Raw genomic sequence first — 12,190 nt, forward strand, 5'->3', positions numbered from 1 at the left:
CATCCAATAATGGGCAAAGACACACAAATATAATGCATGGGCCAGTGAGGCAAGTAAAAAAAAGGAGAAATCCAGGAAAGTTCCATAGGAAATTTAAGGAGAAAATGATCCTTTTCATTTTACAGGGAAGGCAGAATGTTTCATGGAGTCGTTAGCATCTAAATTGGACTTTTAAAAAAATTCATTTCAAATAGGGTGAGGGATAGTGGGGAGGGGCACAGAGTGGGCTAGGGATGGTTCATTTAAAGCACTGGAAACCATATGAACAAAGATATGGAGCCTGGAGAGAGTAAGACAAGAATAGGAGATAGAAAACAGGCAAGTGATTGAATGAGATAATGTATGTAAAGCATTTGGGAAACCTTAAAGTACAAAATAAACTTTTGTTGTTCTTGTTGGTGGTGGTTCGATTTGGGGAACATATAGTACATGAAATCTCTTTCTATCTCTTCCATAGCATGAGACAAATTTGGAAGGATTGGTTCAAACCATATTGTGAAAGGCCCTGAATGTTGGGATTCAGGAGTTTAAATAATAAACTAACATCTATACAGGGTATACCAAAAGTCTTATTGCAGTTTTAGTTTTAATGACTTAATATAATAATATATAAATAATGCTGATGCTACTACTTTGAAGTTTGTAAAGGGACTTATATTTGACTCTCACAGCTCTGTGGAATTATTATTCTTACTATCCCCATTTTACATATGAGGGAATAAACTGAGAGATGTTAAATGATTTGTCCAAATCATCAGATAGCAAGTATCTAAGACAATATTCAAACTATGTTTATGCTTTATTTGGTAAACTTATGGGTGTCACTGAAAGTTTATTGAGTAGAAGACTGGCAAGATCAGAGCATTACATAAGGAAGAAAACTCAGCCAGTGTTATGATAGGTGGTTAAAGAGGATATAGATTAGAGGCAAGGAGATAGTATGAGGGTCTGAACAAAAGCAGTTTAATAGGAAATTGAGAGGAGAGGAGCAGGTGCATAAGGGGTTGAGCCTTGGTGGGAGAAATTTTAAGTACTCCAAGGAGAAAAACTTGGATGAACTTCACGATGTAGGTATCATTAGCAGAAATAGATAAATTAGAGTTGAGGGCAAGGTTGAAAAGACCATAATGAGATCAGTTTGGGGCATGTTGGATTTGAGGTGCCAATGGGACACGTAGGCAGAAGTATTTAACGTGTTGAAAGTGTATGGCTAGAGCTCCAAAGTGATACTGACAGAGGAGATATCAACTTGAGGACCATCCAAATATGCATGATAAATGAATCCATGGGATTTGATGAGACAGACCAGGGAGAAAAGGGAGAGAGAGAAGTAGGAGGAAGCTGATGAAATAGGTTGAAAAGGAGTGCTTAGGTAGATACAGGGAGAACCATAACAATTCAGTGGAATGAAATATTAAGACGGAGGAGGATGTTTCCCTGTATTACCTACCTCTGAAAAGTCAAGAAGGATGAAAACAAAAAGAACACAAGTGAATGAATAAGGTGTAGTTAAGAATGGGTGCAAATGCTAGCTCTAGAGCAAGGATTCTTAATTCTTTATGTGACATGGCCCTCTCTGGCAGTCTGGTAAAGCCTATGAACCACTGTGTCCCAAAAATTATCATCTTAAATGCATGAAATAAAAGACAAGGAATTACAAGAGAAATCAATTGTGTTAAAATAGTCATCAAAAAAATTTTAACTTCATGGATCCCAAGTTATTCAAGGTCCTGCTCTAGAAGATGGATAGCACCTGGGAATGCTGACTCTGGAAGATAGAAGAAAGGGAGGCAGTAGTCAATCATCAACCAGGGGATGCTCCCAAGTCCAGTGTGAGCATCTAAAGGTTGCTGGTATTACAAAACTGGTCAACATCATTTTGCAATGACAACAAAGTGCAATAGGGGTACAAGAGAGGTTTGGAAGGAGTCTCCAATGTAGTAAACTGACTAGGTCACATTCATCTATGGAGACCCATGGTTCCATTTCTTCTACATAAGTTTTCCATGACCTTCTAGGATATCTGTGTATCACCAGGACATATATATTTCTCATGGCTTTTTTTCAGTTCTCCCTATGCCAGGAGAGTGCCACTCACCTTGTCTGTATGAGGCTGTGAAGGTAATTAATGTGGAGACTAGGGTTGTGAGGAAGAAGGTTCTCATTCAGCTGCTTTTTTGTGTTTTGGATGTTCCATTTTACAATGCCTTCATCCCCAAGAACAAGTACTTCCCTTTTCCCTACTAAGGTGCCCGGGACAGAGGCTATGGCCATTGACAAAGAAAAAGGTTCAGTCTTTTGCCCAAGTTCAAACACCTGGCACAGATTGAACTAAGACCTAGGTGCTATATCCACTATGTAGACAAAAGGCATTTAATAAATGCTTGTTAGATTTATGCAGTCAAGTAGGTTAGCATCCTAATTATTATCCAATATTTCTTTAAATAAAGCTTTTCAGATTATAAGGTTTAATCCTAGCATTTTATGTCTCTAATACCACTAACCCTAATGCCACCACCCACCCCAAGAAAATGCCAAGTTTAAAATAAAAGAAATTTCGGAATTGTTTGTTTTCAGAAGAACTGCATTAAAGAAATGTCAGGATTTAGAATGAGTTGAGACTTGAGGAAACAGAAAAATAATTCTCTTCCATTGAATCCCACTTTCTAATTATAAGTACCTCACTCAATCTCCGAAGAAAATTGACATCAGTTGTTAGTATTAGTAGTATTACTGAAAAGTAATATCCAGAAAAACTCTTAAAAGTTATCTTTTACTAGGAAATAAAGACATTGCTTCTCATATGTGATTTTTTAAGATCATAAGTAATCATAAGCAAAAATTTAGGAATAGGGCTGGAACGTAGCCATTGGGATACTTAAAGGTAATACTTCTTAACTTTCTTTGTGTCCAGAATCCCTTTAGCAAAATGATGAAAGCTATGGACTACTTCTCAGAAACAAATGTGGTGGAAATTCATTTGTAATTGAAAGAAATGTGAAATTTTAGTGAAAGGTTAGTAAATAAAGACTTTCATCCCATCATAGTTCACAGACCATCCTGACATCAGTCTATGGATCCCAAGTTAAAAATCTGTTGTAAAGGGTAACAAAATGTCAGTTAAGCCATTGTCTCTGAACCAGTGACACCAGTGTCAGAACCTCCTCAAGCTAGCACCCTTGTCTCCTAGTATAGCTCATTTCAGGGAAAAGAGAGTAGCGTATCTCTCAGATCCCCCCCGCCGCCACACACTCTTTAGTCCTCTGTTCTCAAGGAAGTTGAGGTTACTCTTGGCAGATACAAGAAGCTAGTAACCTTCTTCCATCTATTCATGTGGCACCTGCTGCAGCTACTGATCTTCCCTTTCCATGGTCCCCATAAGCCAGCTCTTCTTACCCTGCGGGAAGATGAGTATAGCAGGAACAGTGCCAGGTATTAGAATTTGGAAAGCCCAGGACCTAATTACAGAAAGTACATAAGGATTCATAAGGGTATATTAGACTAAGTTTAAAAATGTGATCATGCTGTTATTCCTTTGTGAAATATGTATAAGCTTACATAGGATCACAGACTTTGAAATGTATTAAAATGCCAAAACCTTCCTTTAATAGATGAAGTAACTGAGGTCCAGAGAAGGTTAAGTAATATTATCAAGGACACACAGGCAGTAAGAGAGCTGAGAATTGACCCCAGGTCCTTTAACTATAAACTTGACTTTCTTTCCACCATACTGCAATGCCTTTGAAGTCCTTTGAGTCACTTAGAAAAGGAGGACCACCATTGGACAAAGAATGATTGCTCACATCTCTGGCTAACCCTTAAAAGACAATGGAATGATTCCAGTTTCAGTCCAGAAAAATTCTTAAAATGATATTTTTTAGTTTTTAGGTTTTTTAATTTATAATTAAGGGAAATGTGAAATTTCAGTTAAAGGCTAATTAAAATAAAGATTTTATTTTTTTCCAATCCAAGATCACAGACCCCCTGAAATAAATCCTGTCTATCTCAACAAGGAAACCAGATCCCTTTGAGATGGAGAGAAGATGTAGGGGAGGTAGACAAGAGGTGGCTTCCCATCTTCCCCTCTCCCAGTTCCATGTAATTTCTTGCTGTGTTTTATAATTGAAAACTTCCACATTAGCCCCTTACTTTCCGTGGCTAGGTCCTGATCTTTCAGAAGCCAACTACTTTGCATTACGTAATGGTGGGAAAAGAAGACAGTGAAAGTAAGGTCTTGCCTTCAAATTTCTTCTACCCCCTCCTCCTCAACAGCTCAGGATATTGAGGGTTCATAAACATGAATTAGGGAGTAACTATTCATATATATATATATATATATATACATGCTCTATATGGATATTGAATATGCCTATATGTGTATGCACACATACATACACATATGTATACATATATATCTCAGACCATATCCTATAATAAAAAATGTAACCTATTCTATTATGTTATATTCTATTATCTTTCCCAGTCTATCTCACAGAATTGTGAGGATCAAATATAAGTCCCTTTACAAACTTTAAAGTACTAGCATCACTATTATTTATACATTATTATTATTATTATTATTACATTAAGCTATTAAACCTTTTTTTTTTTTAAAAAAAAAAAGCAATTGGGGTTAAGTAACTTGCTCAAGGTTACACGGCCAGTTATTTCTGGGTGTGGTGCTGAGTATCTGAGCCCAGATTTGATCCAGGTCATCCCGACACTGGAGCCGGTGCTCTTACTCGCTGAGCCACCTGGCCGCCCCTAAGCAATTGGGGTTAAGTAACTTGCTCAAGGTTACACGGCCAGGTGTTTCTGGGTGGGTGCTAAGTGTCTGAGCCCAGGTAAGCTATTAAACCTTAAACTGCACTAAGACTTTTGGGACACCCTGTATATAAGTAAGCTTATATTTAATTTCCTGAATCCTAGCATTCAGGACCTTCCATAACATAGTTTGAACCCATCCTTCCAGATTTGTCTCATGCTATAAAAGAGATAGAGGTTTCATGTACGATATGTTCCAGAAGACCAGAGAAGCAACAAGAAGAATGGCAAATGTTTATATAGTACTTTAAGCCCTAAGTGCTGGGGATGTTCTTCCTTTAAGATATTGCTCAGGCACCATGTTCTTCATGAAGTTTTTCCTGATCTCTCCAATGGCTACTCCCTCTCAAACTCCCTAATATTTCATAACTTTGTATATATTTGCATTTATTAACTTTATATCTGTATTAAATATGCAAATATATGGCATGTGTATCTGTACATACATATATACATACATACACATGCATATATACTGTCTCCTCCACTGGAAAATAAGCTCATTAGGAATAGGGATTATTTCCTTTTTTTGTATTTGTATCCCCAGTGCCTAGCATAGTGACTGGCCCATAGAAAGCATTGAATAAATATTTACAGATCATTTGATGGAAACCAAGATAGTTACACCTCAGAAGGGGGGTATAATGGAAGAGGGGGCAAGACATGTACATAAATAACTATGATACAAGTGGGCAGGACAAGGATAAAGAAGAGATCTAAATCAAATATATAAATATGTATAAATAGACCGACTATATGTGTGTGTGTATATATATATATATATATATATATATATATATATATAAATTTTTGTTTGTTTTTTGGAGGGGGGAAGGTAGGGCAATTAAGTGACTTGCCCAAGTTCACATGGTTAGTTTTCGTGTTGTGTCTGAGGCCAGATTTGAACTCAGGTCCTCCTGATTCTAGGGCCAGTGCTCTATTCACTGCACCACCTAGCTGACCCCCTACTATATATTTTTATAGCTTATTACATATATATTATCCATGTAACTAAGTGCTTACCTATTTTGTAGTACAACTGTCTAACTATAGACCTATGAAGACTTCTCCAAATATTAAGTCTATAATTTTAAATAGAAACTTGAAAGTAAAGATGACCTTAGGCAAAACTAGGCTAAGTAGATGATTTCTATCTTTGGTGTCCTTTGACCCTTTCAGTATAACTTTCTCCAAGTCTTGGAGCCTTTGTTTGCTTGGGCCTTCCCTTTCCACTACCACTGCCCCCCCCGCCACATCCCACTCCCTCACACACCCCATTTCTTAGGCAATTCAATTTAATTCAATATCTTTCACTAATTAGTTATGGGACTTTGGGCAAATCACTTCACCTTTCTGGGCCTCAGTTTCCTCAAATGTAAAATGAAGGTGTTGGTGTTGCATTAATGATCACCAAGGCCCTTTCAAGGTTCAAAATTCTATGATACTATGATTTACTGAGTGACTTCAAGAGGAAATGTATTATGTTAGTTCTGAAGCAGACATAAAGATACACGATTGCTTCCCTCAAATTCTCTAGGGAAGATGAATGCATGCAAATACTCTGAGCAATAGAATGTGATCATGGAATGCCACAAAGAATTAAAGCTGAGAATCACCCAAAGAAGATGGAGATGCCAGAGTGCTACACTTTGCCAACCAGGAATTACATAAGAGAACCCAGCAATGTTTAAAACGTTTAAGAAGTGCTGAAGAGAATGAGAGTAGAAAATGTTTAAGAAGCCCTGATTAAAGGACGTATGAGAGAAGGTGGAATGGTCATTTGTTCAGAGAAAGATATGAGTACTGACTAGAATGCCCATTCTCCATTACTATTCATATAACAGAAGACGTAGAGAAAGGGTTCTAGGCCATTAGGTAGACAGGACTTATGGGCCAACAAGGGATGAAGGGTCAAAAGGATGTTACATCCCACATCACTGAATTGATCCAGATAAGAATGTGCATTAAAAAGTATCAGTTTGCCAGTCAACTAATTTACACTTAGGTGACCTCTGATTAGAGGTTTAAGGTTTTCTTTTTTCTCTCAGGGTTATTTGCATTTTAATAGTGGACTCTAGAAGAGTCTCTAAGATCCAAATTATTAAATGTTACCATCTCAGGCGCTGTGATCGCTGAGAGCAAAGATATTTTGCTGTGCCTGGCTCTGTTTTTTGAATCACAGCATTTTGAACAGATGTTTCCTCTACTCATTCATAAGATGGGCCCAGTTCCACTTTTTCAACTAGCATTTATCAAATGGCCGCTGTATGGGACTAGAAATGCTGCTCAGAAATTAAACAGATTTAAGTTTGTTTGAGTGGGTTTTTTACTCTCTAAAGAAGAGCCGCATGTCTTAATGGGAAAAGAGTTGGCCTTGAAGTCAGAAAGACCTAAGTTCCAAGTCCCACCTTTGACACCACTGATTCTGTGACTCTAGAAAACTCTCTAAACTTTTCAGTGCTCTAGGCAATTCTTTAAAATCATAAGTTGAAAAGATGCCAAATTGCACTGATGGACTCATAGGTACAATTTCTATATATCTCTCAAGAAGAAAGAAAAGCTCAAGTCCCAAGAGGAAAGAAGCAAATATCAAATTGAAAAGTCACAAAGACAAGCAATGTGTTAACTCTGATCAATATACCCCAATAAAATTTGAAAATATTTCAATATTATGATACAACTTGATCATTATGGTAGCATTTGAAAAGGAGGGTGGCATATTGGATAGAGAGCTGGCCTGGAGTTAGGAACATCTTGGTTAATGTCTTGTCTCTGCCACATACTGGATGTCTGACCCTGGGTAAGACTCGACCTTTTTTTTAATTTATGTAATAAAACAAGCATGTCCATAATACATTACTATAAAAAAAGATGATTGCACATGAAATTTCAAATTCACTATGTATAACTTGATATTCCTTTCCAATTCACAACAGGTATCATGTAAATTTCCTTGTTTTTCCCCTTTTTTTCTTTCCTCTCCCTCCTCAGAAATGGCTACCATTAGATACAAATAGGTATACATATGTAAGATTATTCTATATATACTTCTATTTATCAGTTCTTTCTCTGGATGCAGATAGAATCTTCTTCATATGTCCTTTATAATTAATTTGGGTATTTATAATAGTCAAAATGACTTATTTGCTCAAGGTCATTCTTAAAAAATATTACTGTTCATGTATACAGTGTTCTCTTGGTTCTACTCATTTCTTTCTTCATTATTTCATGCAAACCTTTTCATATTTTTCTAAGACTATTGAGCTCATTATTTCTTATAGCACAATAACATTCCATCACACTCATATACTACAACCTGTTCAGTCATTCCCCAATTGATGAACATCCCTGAAATTTCCAAGTCTTTACCACCACAAAGAGAGCTACTATAAACATTTTAGAACATAAAGGTTCTTTTCCTTTTTCCCTAATCATCTTTGGAAACATCTAATAGTGGTATTGCTGGATCAAAGGGAATAGGCAGTTTAAGAACTCTTTGGGCATAATTCCAGAATTCTCTTGAAAATGGTCAGATCTGTTCACAACTCCACCAACAATGAATTAAGGTCCCTCTTTTTCCACATCCCTCCAACATTTGTCACTTTCCCTTTCAATTGTTTTAACCAATCTGGTAAGTATAAATGATAGCTCAAGGTTGTTTTAATTTGTATTTCTCTAATCAGTAATGACTTAGAGCATTTTTTCATATGACTATAAATTGTACTGATTTATTCATTGGAAAACTGCCTGTTCATATTTTTTGACTATTCATCATTTGGGGAATGACTCATATTCTTATATATTTGACAAACTCTTTATATAATTGAGAAATGAGACCTTTATCTGGGCAATTATCTATAAAGATTTTGACTTCTTAATTCCTCAGGCAATTCTAACACCACAAATTGCAAAGGTTTGCAAAAAGAACTTCCTCTCCAGGTGTTCAATTTGGTTTTTTTTTTTAAGTAATATTTATAAGGCTTATGATCTGGATATTGGATTGTACCCAAAGGAAAAAAAGGTGAGGCAAGTGCAGAGAAGAGTTTCTGTTATGAAAATCTCAAACAAAAGAAATCACTAAATAATAGTTTATTTCATTCTTGTGAGCACAAATTATTTTACAATATTTATTATTTATTAAGAAAATATATTACTCCAGGTTAACAAAATGGAATTTGTGTGCATATTGTTCATGAAGGGGGAAACTGGACCTATGATTTCATTGGTATAGTGGATCACCCAATTAAAAAATCCTTCTATCAATGTGAATCAGCACCTGCTCTGAAATTTGTAGTCAAGAGTATTTCCTGGAACACTGAGATGTTTTGTGACTTGTGTACAGTCAGACAAGCAATACGTGTCAAAGGCAACATTTGAACTCAGGTCTATTTGACTTTTCAGCCTAATGTATATCCACTATGCCACGGTGCCTCTCACATATTGGTTTAGGATTTGTTAAATGTTCAAAGAAAATCAATTAATATTAACATATCATATTACTCTATCGGAGTCCTATTCTGATATCTTTTGTGTAATGAATCAATGAATGAGAAATATTTATGTAGACCTTATTCTGGGTCAAGCACTGTGTTATGTGCTAGGAATACAAATGCAGAATAAGATTGCCCTTACCCTAAAGACGTTGATATTCTCTTTCCGTCTCCGGGAGCCGCGAGAGCAGCCCCCGCCATGTCGGCCCACCTGCAGTGGATGGTCCTTCGGAACTGCTCCAGCTGCCTCATCAAGCACAACAAGCAGACGTACAGCACCGAGCCCAACAACCTCAAGGCCCGGAACTCATTCCGCTACAACGTGTTGATTCACCGGAAGACGGTGGGCATCGAGCCGGCGGCCCACGGCAAGGGCATCGTGGTGGTGCTGAAGCGGCAGGCAGGTCAGAGGAAGCCTGCCACCTCCTACGTCAGGACCACCATCAAGAAGAATGCCCGGGCCACACTTAACAGCGTGCGGCACATCATCCGCAAGAACAAGTACCGGAAAGACCTTCGCATGGCCGCTCTGCGCAGGGCCAGCGCCATCCTTCGGAGCCAGAAGCCAGTGGTGGTGAAGAAGAAGCGGACACACACCCCCACAAAAGCACCTGAGGGGCCAGGCCTGCCCTTGGCTAATAAAGTCAGACCGCCCAAAAAAAAAAAGTTTATATTCTAATAGACATATATGGGAGGTGGACCAGTAGCTAGGAAAGGGCATTTTGGTCTGGGAGGTCACTGGAATAATAAACAGAGCTCTTGGGAAGTCAATTGACATACCCTCTCCAGAAACAATGGCAGTGTTGATTTGATTATGCAGGTGACCCCAAATTCCCATAGAATCACAGAATCTCAGAATTGGAAAGGACTTCTGAGAACATCTAGTCAAGCAGTACTCAAAATATAATGGGGGAACCCTTGGGCATCCCTAAGATCCCTTCTAGAGCCTGTAAAGTCAAAACTAATTTCATAAGAATACTAAGATATTTTAATTTCTGATATGGTAAATATTGATAGATATAAACTACATAAACAAAACCTCTTACGAGTGGAAACAAGGTGAGCTCCTAAGATGGTGGAGTAAAAGCAGGAACTTGTTTAAGCTCCTGCACCAACCACCTCCAATACCTGTAAAATATGACTCTAAACAAATTTTAGAGCTACAGAAACCACAAAGTGACAGAGAGAAACAAATCTCCTGCTGAAGGCAGCCAGGCAAGCCGACAAAAAGGATCTATTGCACCAAGCTGGGAGCTGAATACAGTCCTGCATGAGCTGGACAGTCCCCAGACCCAGGGTGGCACAGACCAGCCAGAGAAGACTTCAGGAGAGTGAATCACCAGGTTTCCAGACTTCTCAACCCATAAACACCAAAGAGAAAGTAAAAGGTCAGTAAAGAACTCTGTTGGAACTGGGGGAGAGAAGAGCAAGATCTGGCCCCTGGCCCCAGGGTGAGAGGTGGTGGAGGCACTGGCAGCTGCAGTTGCTGTGTGGCTGCCTCCAGAATGCCTGGCAGATCATAGGGGAAGTAAGCTAACATTCAGAGGGTAATCGCTCTTGCTTTGACCTATTTGGAGCTGGGTCACAGTCTTGGGTAGTGGTCCTGGGGTGAGGAACCCTAATAGACCAGAGTTTGTGGTGGCTGTAGAGAGGGCACCCTCCTCATAACTTGGACAACATTTGCAAAAACCCCAGCAATTTGGGACACAGCTCTCTCCTCTCTGGAAGCAGAGTTCTACTGTGGCAAAGACCTCAAAAGTCAAGTAATTGACTTGCAACATGAGCAAGCAGAGGAAGTGCAATCTGACCATAGAATCCTTTTGGGGGGACAAAGAGGATCAAAACATGGAACCAGAAGAAGACAATTAAGTCAAAACTCCTGTATCAAAAGCTTCCAAGAAAAATATGAATTGGTGACAGGCCATGGAGAAGCTCAAGAAAGATTTTGAAAATCAAATGAGAGAAGTGGAAGAAAAATTGGGAAGAGAAATGAGAATGATACAAGAAAATCATGAAAGTGAGTCCACAGTCTGCCAAAGGAGACCCAAAAATACACTGAAGAAAATAGCACCTTAAAAAATACACTAGCTCAAATGCCAAAAGAGGCCCAAAAAGCCAAAGAGGAAAAGAATGCTTTAAAAATTTGAATTTGCCAGATGGAAAAGGAATTTTAAAAACTCACTGAAGAAAATAACTCCTTCAAAATTAGATTGGAGTAATTGGAAGCTAATGACTTTCTAAGAAAGCAACATACTATAAAACAGATCCAAACAAATGAAAAAAATAGAAGGCAATGTGAAATATCTCATTGGAAAAACCACTGACCTGGAAAATAGATCCAGGAGAGATCATTTAAAACTTATTTGTCTACCTGAAATCCATGATCAAGAAAAGAGTCTGGACACCATCTTTCAAGAAACTATCAAACAAAATTCCCTGATATTCTAGAACCAGAGGGCAAAAGAGAAATTGAAAGAATTCACTCTTTCTTGAATGCCTCTTGAAAAAGATCCCAAAAAAGAAAACTCTTAGGAATATTATAGCCAAATTCCAGAGTTCCCAGGTGTGATAGTAATGGCAATTAAAGATTCCCCTGTATTGGCTTGTTTTTCAAATTGATTGTGTTAAAACCCAGAGCTTGTTAATCCCACCTGTGGGATGGACTTTTTGATGTGAAAAGAGAGTCCTGAACTGGGAGGAGCTGGTGACGTAGATTTGGAGAGATAAGAGAGAGGCAGAAGATCTTTTTGGAAGCAGCACCTCGTGGAGAGAGAGAGACTAAGAGAATTGCTGGTGGACGCTTTGAATTGCCCTGGACTTTTGAGACCTGCCCCCTGAGCTGCCAAGGACTGAGGAGACATGGCTGTTTTGCTGGT

General features: G+C 38.3%; 1 pseudogene; it reads left to right on the forward strand.

The window, feature by feature from the left end:
- The first annotated feature begins 9,478 nt into the window (after window positions 1–9,478).
- Window positions 9,479–9,993, forward strand: LOC138147325 (large ribosomal subunit protein eL28 pseudogene; annotated as a pseudogene).
- The last annotated feature ends 2,197 nt before the right edge of the window (window positions 9,994–12,190 follow it).

Source organism: Petaurus breviceps, unplaced genomic scaffold, assembly GCF_028583685.1.
Source record: "Petaurus breviceps papuanus isolate PSGF00001 unplaced genomic scaffold, PetGlider_PUasm1.0 90784, whole genome shotgun sequence".
Classification (NCBI taxonomy): domain Eukaryota; kingdom Metazoa; phylum Chordata; class Mammalia; order Diprotodontia; family Petauridae; genus Petaurus; species Petaurus breviceps.